At 40.3% G+C, this 22,927-nt stretch overlaps 1 protein-coding gene across 6 annotated transcripts in view; it reads right to left on the bottom strand.

The window, feature by feature from the left end:
* Positions 1-22,927, bottom strand: part of SGMS1 (sphingomyelin synthase 1) — a 313,766-nt gene that overhangs the window by 174,189 nt on the left and 116,650 nt on the right. The window contains exon 1 of one of the 6 annotated variants that reach the window (XM_031015365.3): positions 10,248-10,412. The exons of the other annotated variants lie outside the window; for them this stretch is intronic. The gene's annotated coding sequence lies outside the window, so the exon portion shown is untranslated. Of the gene's footprint in view, positions 1-10,247; positions 10,413-22,927 lie in introns of those variants that run through there. 6 annotated transcript variants of the gene reach the window in all.

Raw genomic sequence — 22,927 nt, 5'->3', positions numbered from 1 at the left:
TATAGCCAAGACAACACTAAGCAAAAAGAACAAAGCATTTCCGGGTGCAGTGGCTCACACCCATAATCCCAGCACTTTGGGAGGCCAAGGCAGGTGGATCGCTTGAGGCCAGGAGTTCGAGAGCAGCCTGGCCAACGTGGTGAAACCCTGTCTCTACTAAAAATACAAAAATTAGCCAGGTGGGGTGGTGCACACCTGTAGTCCCAACTACTTGGTAGGCTGAGGCATGAGAATCACTTGAGCCCAGGAGGCGAAGGTTGCAATGAGCCAAGATCCCACTACTGCATTCCAGCCTGGGCAACAGAGCAAGACTCTGTCTCAAAAACAAAAAACAAGCAAAAGAACAAAGCTAGAGGCATCACACTGCCCAACTTCAAACTCAAAAACAGGCATATAGACCAATGGAACAGAATAGAGTACTTAGAAATAAGAGCAAACCTCTACAACCACCTCATTTTTGACAAACCTGACAAAAACAAGCAATGGGGAAAGGATTCCCTATTTAATAAATGATGCTGGGATAACTGAGATAGCCATATATAGAAAATTGAAACTAGATCCTTTCCTTACACTTAATACAAAAACTAACTCAAGATGGATTAAAGACATAAATGTAAAACCCAAAACTATAAAAACCCTAGAAGAAGGCAACACCATTCAGGACATAGGTTCAAGCAAAGATTTCATAACGAAAACATCAAAACCAATTGCAACAAAAGCAAAAATTGACTAATGGAATCTAATTAAACTAAAGAGCTCCTGCACAGCAAAAGAAACTATTATCAGGGCAAACAGACAACCTACAGAACGGGACAGAATTTGTGCAATCTATCCATCTGACAAAGATCTAATAACCAGAGTCCACAAGGAACTTAAACAAATTCACAAGAAAAAACAAATGACCCCATTAAAAAGTAGGCAAAGGACATGAATAAACACTTCTCAAAAGAAGATATTTATGCAGCCAACAAACATGAAAAAAAGCTCAACATCACTGATCATTAGAGAGATGCAAATCAAAACCACTAGATGCCATCTCACACCAGTCAGAATGGCAATTATCAAAAAGTCAAGAAACAACAGATGCTGGTCAGGCTACAGAGAGACAGAAGTGCTTTTACACTGTTGATGGGAATGTAAATTCATTCAACCATTGTGGAAGACAATGTGGTGATTCCTCAAAGATCTAGAACCAGAAATACCATTTGACCAACAATCCCATTACTGGATATATACCCAAAGGAATATAAATCATTCTATTATAAAGATACATGCATGCATATGTTCATTGCAGCACTATTCACAATAGTAAAGACACGTAATCAACCTAAATGCCCATCAATGATGACTGGATAAAGAAAATGTGGTACACATATACTACGTAATACTATGCAGTCATAGAAAGGAATGAGATCATGTCCTTTGCAGGGACATGGATGGAGTTGGAGGCCATTAACCTTAGCCATCTAATGTAGAAACAGAAACCCAAATACCACATGTTCTCACTTATAATTGGGAGCTAAATGATGAGAACATGTGGATGCATAGTGGGGAACAACAGACACCAGGGCCTATCAAAGGGTAGAGGGTGGAAGGAGGGAGAGGGACATGGATGGAGCTGGAAGCCATTATCCTCAGCAAACTAATGCAGGAACAGAAAACCAAACACTGCATGCTCTCATTGATAAGTGGGAGCTGAACAATGAGAACACATGGACACAGGGAGGGGAACAGCACACACAGGGTCTGTCAGGGGAAGGGGGTGGAGGGAGAGAGAGCAGATGGAAAATAGCTAATGCATGCTGGGCTTAATACCTAGGTGATGGGTTGCTGGAGCAGCAAACCACCATGGCACATGTTTGCCTGTGTAACAAACATGCACATCCTGCACGTGTACCATGGAACTTAAAATAAAAACTAAATAAATAAATGCTTACTTTCTGTATAATTTGTATATATTATTTTAAATACTTTTGCATATTTTGTACACGTTTTTTATGCCTTATATCTTTTGTATGTTTCTTATCTTATAAATTCATTCATTTTATAAGTTTATAACTATATATACCACCTCATAATCTTTTTCATTTCAGAACACATGAATGTACTTCTAGGTCATTAAACTATTAAATGTTCTTCCACATTTATGTACCTGTCCTCACTTCCATTTTTTGAGAGATGGCTAATTCAGTGCTTTGTGGAGAGCTGAGGTGTTTTTTCCTTATAATAGAAGAGTTACTCAGGTTTCACTGCCAAATTTTAGAAAACATAATTGGGTTTTATCCAATTGAAGGCCTAATACCCATACTATTTAACAAGTATTTTCACTACAGTGTTTTCTGAAAATTTTCTCATCTCCTCAAACACGTTTTTGAGGATATTTCCTGATTTTTATTTTGTTTTTATTTTATTTATTTATTTATTTATTTATTTATTGAGACTGAGTCTCACTCTATTGCCCAGGCTGGAAAACAGTGGTGCGATCTTGGCTCACTGCAACCTCTGCCTCCCGGGTTCTAGCGACACTCCTGCCTCAGCCTTCCAGGTAGCTGGGATTACAGGCGCCCGCCACCATGCCCAGCTAATTTTTGTATTTTTGGTAGAGACGGGTTTTCATCTTGTTGGCCAGGCTGGTCTCGAATTCCTGACTTCAAATGATCCATCCACCTCAGCCACCCAAACTGGCTGGGATTACAGGTGTGAGCCACTGCACTCGGCCTATTTCCTGATTCTTAAAACAAGAGCCTCCAGAACCCAATTTCACGTAGTCTTCTTGAGACAAGGTCATCATTAGAACACTGATTACAGTAATATGCCATAGCTATGGGTACAGATGATATGCATATAAATCAGAATAAACAACACCAGCATATACCCTAAATCTGTTTTATTCTTTTGAAGAAATTAATATCAGGCTTTTTAATCAGTGGTCTCTCTTTCATAAAAGTCAAAGAAACATAACATCAGTATAGGTGTCTACAAAATGAGTCAATATTCCAGACTTTTCCCAAGTAACATTCTCATTCTCCATATAAGAATAAAGAGGAAAAAGAAAGAGAAATTATTTTCCCATTACTATGCTTGGGTAATTTCAAAACAACCTCTATGATTTCTGAATCACTAATGGAAAATCTTTGTCAACAGCTTCAATTAACTTCTTTTTCCCATAGTCAGTAAGAAATGCAAATCCCTCAACACCTCTCAATTTGTACCAGGATAATTGAGGTTTTTCCAACACCTGCCAATGCTCTCCTATCATTCATCAGGAGACCTTTCTGCATTGGTCATAGTTTCCTCAAGCTCCGTGGCTCACTGATTATGATCCAAATTTCAGGCCCAAGCAACTCTATGAGATTAAAGATGCTTTTTAAAAAGCTATAATCATTTGGTGATCTTCCCTGAATAATGAATAAACTTCTTCATTAAATATGTTCCAAAAAATTTCATATTCTACAGGCATACTATTAAACAAATGAGACTGGAAGTGTCAGACAAAGAGAGAGGATGTATTTGCCAAAACTAACCTCTAGCCCTGATTCTACAGAGTGGACACTATAATCATTTAATTATTGAAGTAGGCATAAGGAGTAATCTTTTAAGTTATCTTTCATTGAAAATACACAAAGCGTTTGGAGACCATCAGCACCATAAGCAATAGGCAAAATATATACCAAATTCACCCACAGAACTTACAACTGCATCTTCCACATGACAGAGACACTCAACAAATTATCTGAAACATGTGGATGCTTTCAAACGATAACATTTTTCATTCACCATAAATTCTTTCCCTCCATGGGAACCTTCAGGATTAATATATGTGATATTATTCGACCTGCTTCTTAACCTACTTAAATTTGGGGGAAGCCTGATTCACAAACACCTGCTAGGGTGAAAGTGACAAGTCTCATGTAAGCATCCAGTTCTGTCAGCAGTATAAAACTGCTTAAGGGAAAGACCATGTTTGAAATAGCTTTTCCAAAATAGCCACGAACTTGTTCTGCAGTTCTATGGTGTGCTGTTTCAACTCAATTACATCAACCCTCCAAATGTTTCCCTTTGAAAGGTCAAAATCACTCATTAAAACATAAACATGGTGGCTGGGCACGGTGGCTCACGCCTGTAATCCCAGCACTTTGGGAGGCTAAGGCGGGTAGATCATGAGGTCAGGAGTTCAAGACCAGCCTGGCCAACATGATGAAACCTCATCTCTACTAAAAATACAAAAATTAGCTGGGCGTGGTGGCAGGTGCCTGTAATCCCACCTACTTGGGAGGCTGAGGCAAGAGAATGGCTTGAACCCAGGAGGTGGAGGTTGCAGTGAGCCGAGATGGCGCCACTGCACTCCAGCCTGGGTGAGAGAATGAGACTCCGTCTCAAAAAATAAAAATAAAAAATAAAAATAAAAACGGCTTAGTCAAATACATTTGCCTGAAGCAAACTGGTAATGTGAAGAAATGACCCCAGCCTCAAGTTCAGAGATATGACTTAAGTCCAGTCAGCTATCAACTTGCTTTTTGACTTTAAGGAGGTCTGTGTCATCTCTGGGTCTTAGAGACAGCGAGTTTTAATCTACTAAACAGACAGCTGGATGAAATGCTACTCTTATGTGTGATTCTGTATTAAAATGATTTGCATTTATAATTATTCCTAATATTCTAAATTATGAGCTAGAGTCAAGTTTGATTACTGTTGATTAAAAAATTGCCATGAGAGGTGATATAGTATAAGGGTAAAAGACAAGCTTTGAATTTAAGAATGTAAATATGACACCTAGGAGAAGGCATTAGAACTATGTGGGGGCATTTTTAGACGGCCCAGTCATCGGAGTCCCTACTGGCATTTAGTGGGTGGGTCCAAGGTAGCTAAATGTCCTGAAATGTGTGGGACAAGCCTACATAGCAGCAACACTGAAGAATCTCAATTTCACATCATATGGTTTCTCGTTAGCTCTGTGACCTTTAATGACCTAAGCTGAAGTCATTTAATTCTAAGTCTCAAATTCCTCAAAGGTAAAATGGAAACAGTATTATCGATCTCAAAGAATTCTTGTGGAGGCCAATGTGTAACTTCATGGTGTGGGTTCGGAGCAAATCCTTGCTCTACCGCTTACTATCTGTGGGCTCAACTTCTCCAATTTCCTCATCCATAAAACAGGCAAAAAAATTGCAGGAATTTGACAAGTAGTGACTGAACACATGTTAGCTATTATTAATATCAGTGTAGACGTAATTATTGATAAGTGCTCAGTGGGTGCTCCCACTCCATGGCCTCTCAAGACCATGTTATGGAACCTAGATACACATGTTCCAAATCTCAATAACTACACCCAGCTCAGACCACCATTGACAAGAATAATTAGTAAAAAAGAGTAGTGCTTATTCATTAGTGATATTAATTGATATTTTAGCAAACTGTCTTTCAAAACAAATCTGTAAACTGCTATTTAAAGAAAAAAAAAGAAGCAGCAGCAGCCAGGTACAGTGGCTCATGCCTGTAATTCCAGCAATTTGGGAGGCTGAGGCAAGAGAATCAGCTGAGCCCAGGAGTTCAAGAGCAGCTGGGGAATGCAGGGAGGCCCCATCTTTACAAAAAGGAAATTTAAAAAGAATACAGCTGGACATGGCAGTACGGGCCTATAGTCCTAGCTAATTGGGAGGCTGAAGAAGGAGGATCCTCGAGCCCCACAGATCGAGGCTATAGTGAGCTATGACAGTATCACTGTACTCTAGCCTGGGTGACAGAGTGAAACCTTTTCTCTTAAAAATAAATAAATAAGAATAAGTAAATAAAAATAAAGACCTTCCACTAATAGATACTCAGCACATTCCTCATATTTAAGTATCAGAAAGTTCTTCATCCAGCAAAGTGAATGGCTCCCATGCTTATCATGGTTGCCTACAGTTCCTGAGTTTTAATAGGACACTGATAGGTCAGAATTAAGATTGTGCTGTCGTAAACTAGAAAATCTAGAAGAAATGGATAAATTCCTGGACACATACACCCTCCCAAGATTGAGTTGGGAAGAAATTGAATCCCTGAACAGACCAATAACGAACTCTGAGATTGAAGCAGTAATACCCTACCAACCAAGGAAAAGCCCCAAACCAGACAGATTCACAGCTGAATTCTACCAGAGATACAAAGAAAAGCTGGTACCATTCCTGTTAAAACTATTCCCCAAAACTGATGGGGAGGTACTCCTCCCAAACTCATTCTATGAGGCCAGCATCATCCTGATACCAAAACCTGGCAGAGATAAAACAAAAAAGAAAACTTCAGGCCAGTATCCCTGACAAATATTGATACAAAAATCCTCAACAAAATACTGACAAACCAAATCCAGCAGCACATCAAGAAGCTTATCCATCACGGTCAAGTATACTTCATCCCTGGGATGCAAGGTTGGTTCAACATACACAAATCAGTAAATGTGATTCATCACATAAAAAGAACTAAAAACCAACATGATTATCTCAATAGACGCAGAAAAGGGTTTTGATAAAATTCAACATCCATTCATGTTAAAAACTGTCAATAAATTAGGTATTGAAGGAACATACCTCAGAATAATAAGAGCCATCTACAACAAACCCACAGCCAGCATCGTACTGAATGGGCAAAAGCTGGAAGCATTCCCCTTGAAAACTGCCACAAGGCAAAGATGCCCTCTCTCACCACTCCTATTCAACATAGTATTGGAAGTTCTGGCCATGGCAATCAGGCAAGAGAAAGAAATAATGAGAAGAGAGTCAGTCAAACTATCCTTGTTTGCAGATGACATGATCCTATATCTAGAAAACCCCATCGTCTCAGCCCAAAAGCTTAAGCTGATAAACAACTTCAGCAAAGTCTCAAAATACAAAATCAATGTGCAAAAATCACTAGCATTCCTACACACCAACAATAGTCAAACCAAGAGCCAAATCAGGAACAAACTCTCATTCACAATAGCCACAAAAGGAATAAAATACCTAGGAATACAGGTAACCGGGGAGGTGAAAGACCTCTACAAAGAGAACTACAAACCACTGCTCAAAGAAAGTCAGAGATGAAACAAACAAATGGAAAAATATTCTGTACTCATGGATAGGAAGAATCAACATTGTTATAATGGCCATACTGCCCAAACCAATCTGATTCAATGCTATTCCTATTAAACCACCATTGATATTCTTCACAGAACTAGAGAAAACTCTTTTAAAATTCATATGGAACCAAAAAAGAGCCCCAGCAGCCAAGGCAATCCTAACGAAAAAGAACAAGAACTCCACCATGGGCCAAAAGACCCACTTAAACACCTATCTCTCTATCTGTAGGAAAGAGAGCTCTTCTCTTCTCCTTCTTTGGCCTTTTAAACCTCCTCTCTTAACCTCACTTTACCTGTATCTGTGTCCTTGATTTCTTTGTCATGAGGCAACGAACCTCGGGTATTACCCCAGACAACCATGCTGCTTCAAAACTATACTACAGGGCTACAGTAACCAAAACATCATGGTACTGTTACAAAAACAGACATATAAACAAAAGAAACAGAACAGAGAACCCAGAAATAAGACTGCATACCTACAGCTGTCTGATCTTCAACAAACCTGACAAAAACAAGCAATGGGGAAAGGATTCCCTATTCAATAAATGGTGCTGGGATAACTGGCTAGCCATATGCAGAAGATTGAAACTGGACCCCTTCCTTACACGATATACAAAAATTAACTCAAGATGGATTAAAGACTTAAATGTAAAACCCAAAACTAGAAAAGCCCTGGAAGACAACCTAGGCAATACCATTCAGGACACAGGCACAGGCAGAGATTTCATGATGAAGATGAAGATGCCAAAAGCAATTACAACATAAGCAAAAATTGACAAATGTGATCTAGTTAAACTAAAGAGCTTCTACATAGCAAAAGAAACTATCAATAAACAGACAACATACAGTATAGGAGAAATTTTTTGCAAACTATGCATCTGACAAAGGTCTAATATCCAGAGTCTACAAGGAACTTAAACAAGTTTACAAGAAAAAAACAACCCCATTAAAAAGTGGGCAAGGGACACAAACAGACCCTTTTCAAAAGAGATACATGCAGCCAACAATCATATGAAAAAAAAAACCTCAACATCACTGATCATTAGAGAAGTGCACATCAAAACCACAATGAGATACCAACTCACACCAGTCAGAATGGCTATTATTTTCCATTTTGTTTTTTTGAGACAGAGTCTTGCCCTATTGCCCAGGCTGGAGTGCGATGGCACAATCTTGACTCACTGTAGCCTCCACCTCCCGGGTTCAAGTGATTCTCCTGCCTCAGCGTCCCGTGTAACTGGAATTACAGTTGTGTGCCACCACGCCCGGCTAATTTTTTGTATCTTTAGTAGAGATGGGGTTTCACCATGTTGGCCAGGCTGGTCTCAAACTCCTGGCCTTGTGATCCACCCGCCTTGGCCTCCCAAAGTGCTGGGATTACAAGCATGAGCACCTGGCGCCTGGCCAGAATGGCTATTATTAAAAAGTCAAAAAATAACAAATGCTGGCGAGGTTCTAGAGAAAAAAGAATGCTTATACACTGCTGGTGAGAGTGTAAATTAGTTCAACCATTGTGGAAGAAAGTGTGTTGACTCCTCAAAGACCTGAACACAGAAATACCATTTGACCCAGCCATTCCAATACTGGGTATACATTCAAAAAATAAAAATCATTCTATTATAAAGATACATGCATGCCTTATGTTCAATACAGGACTATTCACAATAGCAAAGACATGGAATCAACCTAAATGCCCATCAGTGGTAGACTGGATAAAGGAAACGTGATACATACAACGTTGTATACTATGCAGCCATAAAAAAGAACAAGATCATGTCCTTTGAAGGAACATGGATGGAGCTGGAGGCCATTATCCTTAGCAAACTAACACAGGTACAGAAAACAAAATACCACATGTTCTCACTTGTAAGTGGGAGCTAAATGATAAGAACACATGGACACATAGAGGGGAACAGCACACACTGGAGCCTTTCAGAGGGTAGAGGGTAGGAGGAGGGAAAAGATCAGGAAAAATAACTAATGGATAGTAGGCTTAATATCTGTGGGATGAAATAATCTGTTCAACAAACTCCCATGACACCAGTTTACCTACGTTAAGAAAAAGGCCGGGCACGGTGGCTCACACCTGTAATCCCAGCACTTTGGGAGGCTGAGGCCAGCGGATCACGAGGTCAGAAGATCAAGACCATCCTGGCTAACACAGTGAATCCCCATCTCTACTAAAAAAAATACAAAAAAAAAAAAAAAATTAGCCGGACGTGATTGCAGGCGCCTGTAGTCCCAGCTACTTGGGAGGCTGAGGCAGGAGAATGGCGTGAACCCAGGAGGCGGGACTTGCAGTGAGCTGAGATCGCACCACTGCACTCCAGTCTGGGCAGCAGAGTGAAGATTCCATCTCAAAAAAAAAAAAAAAAAAAAAGTTAAGAAAAGAAAAGAAAGGATGTGCTGTATCTGTCAAAGTGTGGAAGAGGCTTAATTAATGATTAAACTGTACTTCTCTGAAATAAAATTTGGCTAAAATGCCTTAATTTTAGGAGAAAATGTTTAAATAGAATGTGATCTATTTGATCTGCACTTTTTCACAAATGCAAGCAGGATAGAAACCATGTTAATCAAGTTAAGTTCTGTAAAAAGACTGGTCATTCATACAATAGATGTTCAAAATCTAGCTTTACACAGACCAACAGTTAGGCTCCCAATATTTAAATGTACATATGAACATAGAAGTTTATTCTACAGATGTACTGAAGCATGTGTAAAATAACGAATATAAGGATATACTTCTCAATATTATTTATAAAACCTCTAAGGTTTAAGTAGGGGGCTGGCTAAAAACATTTTGTTAATTTCATATATTGAAATTGTCCAACTACATTAAAATAAATTGAATAGATTTCTCTGGCTGATATGGAATTGTCATCAAGAATTATAAAAATAAAGAGCAAAGTTTGGAATAGTATGCATATCATACACAGAACATGTTTGTATCTACCTAGAACATATATGGAAAAATACATAAGAAAATTTGGCCTATCTCTGGGGAAGGCAAGGGAGAACTGAGATGAAAGGGAGGATTTTCACTTTCGGCATCCTTCTATGTTGTTTACAGAGCTTTTTAAAGTCATGTGCACATATTTCCTTTTTTTAATTAAAAAATGAACAATTTTTTAAAAATAAAAGAGCAGACACTCCATACCTGTCGGTTTTCCTTTATACTGCTGAATCCAGTGTGTTACATGATAAGCATGACCAATGCAGACAGATATTACAGTTCCTTGCTTCTCTGCAAAACCACCAACCACCTTTCCTAAATTTGAGTAGATGAGGCACATGCTGTGCAGGAAAAGGGCCTACAAAACATTTGAAAAGTGTGTTTTTGTATTCTGGTATAAATAATTCTTTAATGGCTCTAAATGTCTTTCTGCTTTTATTGTCAAGCTGGCAGTAGTACCTAGCACGCTGTCTTGCATAAACTTCAAAAAAAGTACTCTGCTGGTCAATGGCTGTTCTTTATCCTCCAGCCAAATGCCTAAGGGACTGTATGAACCTATTCACATCAGTGAACATCAGCGTACAGCTTCCTTACCAGACAGAATCACACTGTGTACTCTGCCACCACTCCACACTATGCCCATCACCAAACACTACCCAGAAAAGCAACGAGGCACACAGCACTAGTAAATGCCCCATTTGTCCTGTTCCTCAACAAAACACAAGCCAGCCCACTTAATAATGTCCAGAAGCTGTTATATATTCCAACTAGGAACAGACATGGCCAGAGCTGCCTCATGGCTCCCAGATCCCAGTTTAAAGACAACCCTAGGCCTTCCTATATCACATTCCAGGTGATCCTATGGCTTTGGGAGAGTAAAAACAGCTCCTCTCTACCAGTACCTAGGCCTGGCTACCATCTCAAATTCATTATGAGCTGTGTGATCTTAGGCAAACTGCTTAGCCTCTCTAATCCTGGATGTCCTCATCCGCAAAATGGTGCCAGTAATGTCACCCATCTATAGCTCACAGAGCTACAGTAAGGATAAAGCTTTTGGCATCCAAGTAGTCCTCCATGCATGTCAACTAATGTCACTACCAACATCTTTAGACACAAACCCACAGCAGCCTCCTGTTTGGTCTCCCTAATTCCACTCTAGCTTCCACTCACTGGTAAAAGTGATCTTAAAAGGGGGATATGGTAAAGTCATCCTCCACCCTTCTTCCAACACTGAAACGTAGAGACAGCTCTCCACTGTCATTAGAATGAAGCCCAGAAGGCTCGATGCAAACCTCTCCAAGTGTCAACGATTAACGATGAGAACTCTGCCTCCACCCACACCTCTCTTCCCCACAATAGGGTAGCCTTGACAGATGATCCTAATTCTCCTTTGACGACATTTTCAAACTTACAAAGTTGTCTAATAAGGATCATTATGCACTTCAGTGTGAGCTCCATTCACCACTATACTGCTCACATAGCTATCAACTAACAAGAAATGTTGAGGACTCATCTTTTCAAGAATTACAATCTATACAACCCATAATAGTGTTAAAGCTGGAAGACATGACAAACAAGCTTCAGTGTTCTATCATATTAAACTTGTCCAGATGGAGCTGAACAGAACCAGTGAGATTATGCAAGAGAAGCCAAAAGGTAAGTGAGTATTAAATACCAGATCCTGGCCGGGCAAGGTGGCTCACGCCTATAATCCCAGCACTTTGGGAGGCCGAGGCAGGTGGATCGCCTGAGTTCAGGATTTAAGACCAGCCTGGCCAACATAGTGAAACCCTGTCTCTACTAAAAATACAAAAAATTAGCCGGGCGTGGTGGTGCATGCCTGTAATCCCAGCTACTCAGAAGGCTGAGGCAGGAGAATCATTTGAACCTGGGAGGCGGAGGTTGCAGTGAGCCAAGATCGCACCATTGCACTCCAGCCTGGGCAACAACAGCAAAACTCCATCTAAAAAAAAAAAAATTCCAGATCCTTCAGTTGACAGGTCAGACCAGATGATTCATCCACCTACCATCTAACACTGTGCCTAACTGAAATGCATGACTTTCAATTAGAGGTTTCACTTCGGACATATCTGTTTACCTATTTGAATGTGAGCCCCAAGTTATTTTTATATTTTGCTTTTCCTCTCAGGCTGAGAAGGCTGCTGCTAAAAACTCTCAGAGTAAAAGTATGCTGATATCACACTCCAGGGAATTTAGTTTCTAAGAAAAGCCCACTCATTTTTAAAAGACAAGATGAAGAGAACACAGACTTCAAGCAAGTTGGGAGTTAGGGAAATATAACTCAAGGTCTCAATGACTTGCCCACCACCCCTGCTTTTTCAGCAATGCTGTTTGGGGGAGGGGATCATGGTAACTTAACATGGGAAAGATGTGATCGGATAAAATCTCTTTTATCCTTCAGAGGGAAGAGGAATTCACAATCAATCACTTCAATCCTTATTTTCTTTTTAAAGCATTATTTTTATTGTGGTAAAACATACATAACATAATTTATCACCTTAATCATTTTTAAGTATATAGTTTTATGGCTTTAAGTACATTCACATTGTTGTGTAACCATCACCACCATCCATTTCCAGAGTGTTTTCAACATCCCAAAGAGAAATTCTGTACCTATTAAACAGTAACTCCCCTCTCAGCCCCTGGAAACCACCATTCTACTTTCTGTCTTTATGAATACACTAGGTACCTCATATATGTAGAAGCATATAGTATTTTTCCTTTTGTGACTAGCTGATTTCACTTACTATAATGTCCTCAAGGTTCATCCATGTTGTAGCAAGTGTCAGAATTTCCTTCCTTTTTAGGGCTGAATAATATTCCATTGTATGCAAACATCCTATTTTGTTTACCCATTCATCCATCAATGGGTATTTAGGTTGTTTCCTCTCCTTGGTTATTATGAATAATGCTGCTATAAACCGGGGTGTACAAACATATCTTCAAGAACCTGCTTTCAATACTTTCAGGTCTAAACCCAGAAGTGGAATTGCTGGATTATATGGTAGTTCTATTTTTAATTTTTTTCAGGAACTGTCATATTGTTTTCCATAGCATCTGTACCATTTTACATTCCCACCAATAGTGCACGAGTGTTCCAATTTCTTCATATCCTGGCCAACATTTGTTATTTTCTGGGGTTTTTAATAGTAGCCATCCTACTGGTAATTCTTTAAGTATTTTTATTTTTAAACTGGCTAATTGAATTAAACTTCTGTCCCATCTATGCAATTGGCTAAGAATATTAGAAAACCTGATTTTCATGAGTATGCTACTATTCACTTTCTGAGAGGTAATTTTAATAATAGCAGCTGAGATTAAATTTTAAAAATAAAGCTTTGGACACAAAACCATCCTGTATTCAAATATGAAACAGCTACTTCTGAAGCAAAGTACCTTCCCTAAGCCTCGGTTTTCTCATTGGTGAAATGGAGCTATGAATATCCATTTCTTAAAGTTCTTGGGAGAATTCACTTACGAAATTGTACAAAGCACTTAGCATGCTCTCTGGCTCCTAAGAAGCACTTAAAGAAAGACAGATGATGATAAGGAGGAGGAAAGTCTCATTATTGCTGGTATACCACTAAAAGTTAAGTCACAAAAAGGTCTCTTTAGCATTGAAATATACATATCCTTTCCTCAACTACTCCCAGATGACCCTGTTTTACAATTCATATATATACTCACCAAACCTCAAGATTGTCACTGTAGACAAGATAGTATTTTCTTATATACAAATTATAAACATAAATATTCTTTTCCCAAAGGCAGGATATTCAGGTAGGACAATAAACAGTGGTAGCACATCACAAAATTATACCTTTTTTCAGTTTGAAAAAGTGGTAACAAGAACTTGTCATATATTTTAAGTTATACTTAATTTAGTTACAGCAAAAAGGTAGAGTGCACATTGTGAGACAAGATTGGTTTTCCCTCTTCTCTTGATTAGTTAATTAAAAAGTTAATGCCAAATGGCTATATTTTAAACATATGGCTTAGGCTAAATTCACATATTGTATCTAAAAAACAAGCTTGATCAGCCTGGTACAGTGGCTCACGGCTGTAATCCCAACACTTTGGGAGGCAAAGGCGGGCGGATCATGAGGTCAGGAGTTCGAGACCAGCCTGACCAACATGGTGAAATCCCGTCTCTACTGAAAAATACAAAAATTAGCCAGGTGTGGTAGCATGTGCCTGTAATTCCAGCTAGTCAGGAGGCTGAGGCAAGAGGATCGCTTGAACCCGGGCGGTGGAGGTTGCAGTGAGCCAAGATTGCACCACTGCACTTCAGCCTGGGTGACAGAGCGGGACTCCATCTCAAAAACAAACAAACAAACAAACAAACAAAAAAACAAGCTTGATCTGTTGTAGATTTCCTGGGTATCTTTAACCTGGAATTTTTATCAGGCTTCTCATTTAAATTCAAAGAATCTATGGGAAAGTCTCAGAAATCACTTAACCCAAACTGCCATCAAATAGCTGCTGTTCTGTTTATAGAAATTTACTAATAAATTACAGTAAAATATAAAACAGTTGGGAACCTGAAGCAATTGTGAAAGAAGATATATGCTTACTTCTCATTTAAAGAAATCAAATAAATGAAAATCGGTTTTAAAATAAAGGTTAAACCAAAAGGGTACTAATCACCATCAAAACACTTCCAGACCCTCTATGAGTGTGTGTGCCACGTATTTTTCTAAGCACTTACATTGACACCTTTAATTTCTACATAAGGATTCTGATTTGGGTTCCATTAATATTACAAGGCACTTTAAATTGACCCTTAAAATTGTGACACATTAACTTTATTCATATACTCCACTGAGAAATATTCATGTGAAATAGCACTCCAAAACCTTAATTATGTTACTGGCTTCAGGACTACCACCTTGGCTAACGTAAGTCCATACTAACTTTTTTCTTCCATCCACCCAGAGACATGGTTCAAAACATCAGGATGCCTTGATAATGGCATTAGTTTAGGTTTATTAGCTCAGGAAATTCTTTCTGTTGCAATCATTGTTCCATTAAAATTCTTTAAAATTACTCTTTAGTTTCAGTAACTAAGGTATATGGGCATGTAATCTTAAATATTTCTACAGTAGTTCAAGAGTAATGAGGGATCTCATCTGATTTTCCAAAGAACCAATTAACCAATGCTGGGGAGACTCAGGGTCACATTGTGAGTATCTAACAACCCTGGGTCTCAGTGATTATGGGGGCCAGCCAGAAGGAATGGCCTCCTTCCTTCTCATCCCATGTCATCCTCTCCTGCAATTTATGCTCTGGCAATAATATCTATACTTCCTCCAAATGTGCCCTGCTGTGGCACCCTTACTCATGCCCCCTAATCCTACTTGGAGTAAATTCTCATTCTTTTCCAGCGCACCAGCATCTCCCTTGCGAAGTCCTTCAATTCTGAGGAACAGAGAAAGGAGAGAAGGACAAGTCCACAAACTCTATCATTCTAACAGCGAATGAAAGGGGTTCACAATTATCTAAAACTTAAAAAGGCAACTATTTACATTATCTATTTTCTACATTTTACATAAAACTTTATATTATATACAAAAGTACTCTGTTACATTTTTAAGTAGGTAGAATGCTTGGTGAAATACGTTTGATTTTTTCCTCTTTTCTGAGTTCATTAAGGAAATTAATTTGCAGAGATAATTCTATATGATTCACACACAGACCAAAAAAAATTAGCAGGCAATTCTTGAGCTAAAACAGCTTGTAAATAAACATCATGAATATGGACAAAATGTGAACACCCACAAGGCAAGTAGTGAAGAATTCCACCTACATAAATCTACTGAGTCATACTTTAATTCAACAAGTTGTCTCTGAGTCCTGATAGGGCGTTCTGTCCTATGTTTGGTGCCACAGGAGTTTCCAGAAACCTCAAGATCAGGGCCCTACTTTCAAAGAGGTTAGACAATGTGGGAAGATGTTAAAATTCATGGTATCATTGAAACCCTAAGAAAAATTCTTAAATTACTTTTTAGATAATAAGACATGATTATATAAACAATTAAAATTTTAAGTATGGGTATTCAACCAAACTGCACATCTTGCTTCACTGTCCATCATTGTTGTATGTTTGCTGGGGAAAGGGAGGAGTTGGGTTTTTTTTTCATTTGTTTCTTTGAGCAGAGGGCCTCCCTTGTGGACAGAGACTATGTTTCCACAATGTACTGTGTTTGCAATTTAGAAATATGTGGGGTTGGCCTTGCCTGCTGGCTGTCAACAGGAACTGAGTGCCCAGGCCCCTGGCTGTTCTGCCACAAAGTCCCTCCTCCCCCAGAGGCCTCTCACCTGACAAGATAGCTATCTGTAGCTATAACTGATCAAAACTGCTTACCTAGGTAATCATCTCTACCGCCTGCAAAAAGATGACTCTTGAATTTCCACCTCCAGCCTCTCCTCACACAAAGATGATTTACAAATGAGGAAAGAAAAAAAAAAAAAAAAACCAGCACAGCAGGAGAAGTCAGTAAAGAACACTACTGGCCCAGGCTCCTCCCTAACTGAGCTTCTGAGGGAAGTAAGGGAGAGGAGAGGTGCCATCCCACTGAGAGCCCAGTTCCTTCTACCTGCCCATGGAAGGGAAGAAAACAAACTTACCAGCATGCTGACCCTACCCTTCTCTCTATCTGGAAAGTTTAGTCTTTTAGGCATACCCACAGAGCAGCAAATATCTGCCCACATTTCACATTTTCCTAATGAGTTTGTTCTTAAATTCACCAAAATTTTAGTATTCTACTCTTTAAAATTGTGCAGATACAAAATTTTGTCACAGGAAAATATTAGGGAAAAAAGAAGAAGAAGAAATACTTTCCTTTTCAGTCCCCAGGTCCCTAACATCAAATGTATTTATGTGGATGCCCTCAAGACCTCACAGCCTTTTTCTAAAGGAAGTAAAAATGTGCAACTTTATAAATGTACATCAACTTTTCCATTTTAAAAATAGTCCCCAAAAGTGGACTGATTTGTTACTGGTCAGAAAATGAACGTATCACCCAAAAAAAATTCTCAGCACAGATCCAATCTCTCCCATGATGCAAACAGAAAGAAAGATACAGTTAAGCGCAACCCAAAATGTAGTGAAATAAAATATCATATGAAACCATGACCGATACAAAAAATGGCTGCCAGAGAAAATTCCTTAAATCTCCAAAGAATCATTTTCTCCAACCCTACCTAGCATGGGAAGAACCACCTTAACTGAATGTGAGAATCCTTTATTCCTTAAAAACATGTGAACTCTATTTGTAATGTCTACAGAAAGCTCAGCCCTGGGAGTAAAATTTTAGATGTTCATCTTCCCTTGTCACTGATGGGGAAATGATTACTTACTACCTGGGCCAGAGAGGGAAAATGAACTTGCAGGCTTATGTGAAAACAGGAAAATGCTGTTTTTCTAGAAGAGCTGATTAGGAACACGCTAATTGTCCTAAGTGTAGCGGAGTGAGACCTTGCTCCCTAGTTCCTGTCAGGCCTCTGAGCCCAAGCTAAGCCATCATATCCCCTGTGACCCGCATGTACACATCCAGATAGCCGGTTCCTGCCTTAACTGATGACATTCCACCACAAAAGAAGTGAAAATGGCCTGTTCCTGCCTTAACTGATGACATTATCTTGTGAAATTCCTTCTCCTGGCTCATCCAGGCTCTAAAGCTCCCCTACCGAGCACCTTGTGACCCCCACTCCTGCCTGCCAGAGAACAACCCCCTTTGACTGTAATTTTCCTTTACCTACCCACATCTTATATAACGGCCCCACCCCTATCTCCCTTCGCTGACTCTCTTTTCGGACTCAGCCCGCCTGCACCCAGGTGAAATAAACAGCCTTGTTGCTCACACACAGCCTGTTTGGTGGTCTCTTCACACGGATATGAGTGAAAGTTCCCAGCTCGTGGAGGAGAGAAGAGCAGTTCTGTGGGTTTGGCCTTAGACAACAAAGGCTAGGGTTCACTGCCCCATGCAGACAGAGTCCACAGGCACTGTCACTCTGACAGCCTGATATCACTAGGGCCTGAGAGACTGGGCAAGACAGAGGGCTGTCAACATATGTTGACCACGTCACTGTCTGCACTTAACAGAGCAGATTATCAAGATCGTAGAAGTTTTGTACAGAGAAAAAATGAAGGCCAGGCTAGCTGAGTGACTTACGCTGACTGACACTATGCAACTTTGTGGCTACACATCTTCTGGTGTTTTATAAGCATGTTCTACCTGCATCGATATGAGAGAGGATTCTGAATAAGATGGCCTACATAAACAGTGCCCATAGCTCCTGTCTGAAAATCGAGACACAGTCTGACAAGTATAAACAGACATCTGGAATTCATCATGCAGGGTACCTGAAACCAGGACAGGCTCAGAAAATGCAGGGTGTGTCATCACCCTACCTACCTCACTAGGCTCCCAGGCCCCTCCCCTGGAGAGCTGATTCAGTAAGTCCGGGTGGTGCCTGAGAATCTATATTTTTAATAAGTGCCCTGAGGAAATTCTTAAGCTTAGGTAAGTTTGGGAAACACTGGATTGGACTAATTATACTTTGTAACACTTAGCTTTCTCAAGATAGTTCCCACCTTTAAATCCCATTTAGCACTGTCATCAGTTACGTTAGCTTATAAATGGTAACAATAAATGAATTTTATTTTATCTTAATCCCCCAAATAACATAATTTTGATAATATCCATTTTAAAGAAAGAAGTTAAGTAATTGTGCAAGCTCATACAGGTAGTAAGTGACAAAAGGCAATTCTCCAGGAAGAAGGATGGGAAGATGGGGTAATAGGGAGGGAGAGGCAGGGATTTAAACAGAGATCTAACTCTAACAGCTATACTTGTAACCACTATATACACAGCCTCCTATACAAACATCAATCCTGTTCATTTTTTTTAAAAAAGTAATGGTGGTTGACTTATTTCTAAAAGTCAAAAAGGTTTAGAAAAACATTTCTGAGTTATTATTCCTTTCTGGCTATACAGAGACCCAAAGATCCAAAAATATCTCTTAACAAATTGTTTTTATCGACTGCTGCTCTCAAATTTCTCTTTTGATGAGGTTTTGATCCTAGCCTCCATACCTCTCCCCAGTAGTAAAAAGATACAATAAAAAAGTCAACAGCTTGGCCAAGTGCAGTAGCTCATGCCTGTAACCCCAGTACTTTGGGAGGCCAAGGCAGGAGGCCAGGAATTCGAGACCAGTGCAGGTAACATGGCAAAACCCCATCTCTATAAAAAGAAAAAAATACAAAAATTAGCTGGGTGTGTTGGTGTGTGCCTGTAGTCCCAGCTACTTGGGAGGGTGAGGTGGGAGGATGGCTTGAGCCTGGGAGGTAGAGGCTGAAGTGTGCTATGATTGTGCCACTGCACTCCACCCTGGGCAACAGAGTGAGACCCTGTCTCAAAAATAAATTTAGAAAATTAAATTAAAAAGTCAACAGCTCCTCCCATAGAAACAATTAGAGGAATTACAATAGGTTATAATTTAGCCCCAAAATCTAGTCAATATCAGATAGAGGGGTAGATTTTTATACCAATTTATAATGAACAAAGAAGTCATATTCAAACATTTTTCTAGCTGTTCTGTTCTATCATGCCTAACACTGAAATTTTTTAAAAGAAGAAGAAAATCCATCTTTTCCATTCTTCCTGCCTTAAAAAAGACCTGATATGTCAAGTGAACAGTACTCCTACCCCTTTCTCCTCTCCAGCCTCAGGTTAATTTAAAAAGTCACTCAAGTTTGAAAAGGACACAAAAACTATAACCAAAGGCAAACTCATGATTCTTTCAACAAGTACTTATTGAGGGCTTCTAATATGCCAGGCACTGTTCTAGGTGCTATAGATACAGCAGGGAATAAAACAAAGACCTCTGCCCTCAAGGAGTTCACATGCAGCCAACAGCTCATCAGGCAGTGATAGGTGCTGCTGAGCCCAAGGGAGCAGGGATGGGAGGGGGTGATGTACCTGAAGTGGTCAGGGAAAGTCTCCCTAACAGGGCCATCTGAGCAGAGGCCCGAGGAATGGGGAGCAAAGCACACTATATCTGCGGGGGGAGAGCATCCTCTAAAGAGAAAGGAGGGTGCCCAGCTGACCCCACTCCCACCCAAACCACAATCCACCAACATTTTCTACCTGCAGACATGGCACCAGCCTTCTCCCAGTTGCTCAGGCCTGAAACTGAGCTGTGATCCTTCCTCTCCCTCCTGATTACTCTATCTTCCCATCCTTCTTCCTGGAGAATTGCCTTCCCCATCTCCCTTGTCCTGGAATACTCTCCTCTTACCCTTCAGACTTCTCACTAGAAGTCATTCCCCCAGAGTGAATTTTCTGATCTCCCCATTACATGTAGATCCTACATTACACACTTATTACACTTACTACACTCTGTACTTCTCCCAGCACTAGTCACAACTATAATTAAATCATTATTTCTGTAATTTAATGTCTGCTCTGCCCCAATAAACTAATCTCCATGAAGGCAAAGACCATATTGATTGTACTCATTTTTGCATCTCTAGTGCCTGAAAAATAGCCGAGTTCAATAAATATTGGAGAAGGAATTAAGCCTTCCTTCTCATGCTTCCGTGTTCTTGCTCAAAGAAAATTTACAGTTGCATTTTTCCATGGCATCATCTATGCCACACAGATTTCCTTCCTAATAAAAAAAAAAGTTAGGAGCTATGAAAAATCCATACATAGATAATGAAGTCCCTAAGTGAGCCATTCAGACCACGTGTCTGCTCAGTTTCATTTCATATTACAGAATCCTACACTAAAACGGAAGGCAGCAAAGCAGAGCTGCCCACTCACTCCTAAGATCACACAGGTCACTCCTCCAGGAGCAAATTAAAGGGATGTGCTGCTTGTCCACAATTATCAGAATTTTTTTAAATTAAAGATAATGGGAGCCACTTACTCTGTGACAGGAAGTAAAAAGGCAGTGCAGCAAGCACATACCTCCTAATTTAAATGTTAATAGTGGCCACCATTAGCTGCACCCTTCCCAGGTGCCAGGTACCCTGCTAGGTGCTTCATGCACATGACCTCACTTAACTGAACCCAGTCTTTGCAGCCACACCATGATCCAAATGAATAAGTGCTTCAACCCAGGAATAGGAAGCAATACTGTCGGGCCCCAAAACCCCTGCAAAGCATGTCCATTACAACCCATTGTTCTAGTACCAAATGCACCCAGAATGCTGGTACCGAATGGGAACCACACAGCTGCTCTAGTCCAAACTCCCCCAGGCGTATAGGCCCAGAGAGGGGAAGCAACTGGCACAAGATCACACAGCCCATTGGTAGCTAGGTCTGGCCAAAAGCTCTATCCCTGTCAGGCCATCCTTCTGACAGATCAAACCATTCCTCACAGAGGGTCCCTAAAACCCTGAGAATAAGTGTGTCAAGTCAAGCTTTCCTAAGGAACACTGCAATGTTACAAAAAGCCTAAAGTACCATTTAGAGTTGAGCAAAAGCAAAACAGAAGGACTTTATCTCTCTTCTTTCTTGCAGCTGCCACTGATCTGAGTTGACACAACAAGCCCCTTTGTCTCTGAGCTCCCATGCAGCTCTTCTGAGCGACAGAAGCCCAGGAACACCAAGGTCCTGGGCTCAGGCCAGCCCAAGCTGAGCGAAACAGGCTAAAATACAGGCGGCTTGGACATTCCTTTATCAAACACTCTGGAGGGGCAGAAAGCACAATTTTGCACACATGATCACACTCTGTACCTACAGTGGAGTGAAATCAGGCCTGAGCCATGGAATTCACCTGTGCACCCTGAACAGCACCCTGATTTTTATGATCCCTGTGGCAAATCCTATCACTTGCATCCAACTGAATTTACCATAGAATCCAACCACCTCTTTTTTTCCTCAAATTAGCCAACTACCAGCCAATAGCCTGCTATAATAATACCACTTACCAGAACCACTGGGCCTGCCAGGCTAGACTAAATCAGCAATTACACGCACTTAGTGATAAGAAGTTCTCATGGAGAAGTCCCCAGATGGCTTCATGCTATGCTCAGGGGCCTCAGGCCCCAATACCCTAATACCCTGGAATGGCAATGCCCAAGAGAACTTATGTTCCAACCAGGGGCTCCAAGCCAGTAGTGGCTCCTCTGGTTACAGTAAGCCTCAGCTTAGTTGGAGACAGGAAGAGAACCGTTTAGTCCCCCACAACAGATCCCATGAGGGACAATTCATGGGATCTGCTAAAGATGTACCCACTCCCTACTACTGGCCCCAGCAACTCAGCCAGAGTCTTTGACCACCTCAAGCAATGTATGGGCTCCCCAAAGGTGCTGTGTGACAACAATGCTCTATTTAAAACTACAGTCGTTTATTCTGTGAGTTGTTTTTAAAGTAAAAATCAAATGATAATGTATATAAGAGCACCTCAAACATTTAAAGAGCTAAACAATCCAAGAGTATTCAAAGATTTACCATTTTGGCATGCTAACCACACTTGAGGGCTGAGACTCAGGGGCCATAAGTTTATGGGGTCTCCATGTCCTCATAGTAGGCCACATGGGCTGTAGTGGAAAACCAGCACAGTCAGACATTGACTGAATCCTAGAGCTGCATCCTAGGGCAAGTGACACAAGCTGCTTCAGCTCACGTTTCTCATCAGTTAACTGCGGTTAACATCTCTCTTGGTATGACAGTGAAATATCAAGTGACAAAAAGGAAGTCATGTCAGTCATTAGCCAAAAGCCAGCAATAGATTACTATGGCCCCCTTTCTGATGGGATTTCACTGTGACTAGTCTAGACCGCAGGGAGACCTCTTTAAGTAAAGGATCTCCAACAGCGGAGTTTGTTTGACTCACTGTGGCAGGTGGTT

This window comes from Gorilla gorilla, chromosome 8 (genome assembly GCF_029281585.2).
Source record: "Gorilla gorilla gorilla isolate KB3781 chromosome 8, NHGRI_mGorGor1-v2.1_pri, whole genome shotgun sequence".
NCBI classification, from domain to species: Eukaryota; Metazoa; Chordata; class Mammalia; order Primates; family Hominidae; genus Gorilla; species Gorilla gorilla.
This window is presented reverse-complemented; position numbering and strand designations above follow the sequence as displayed.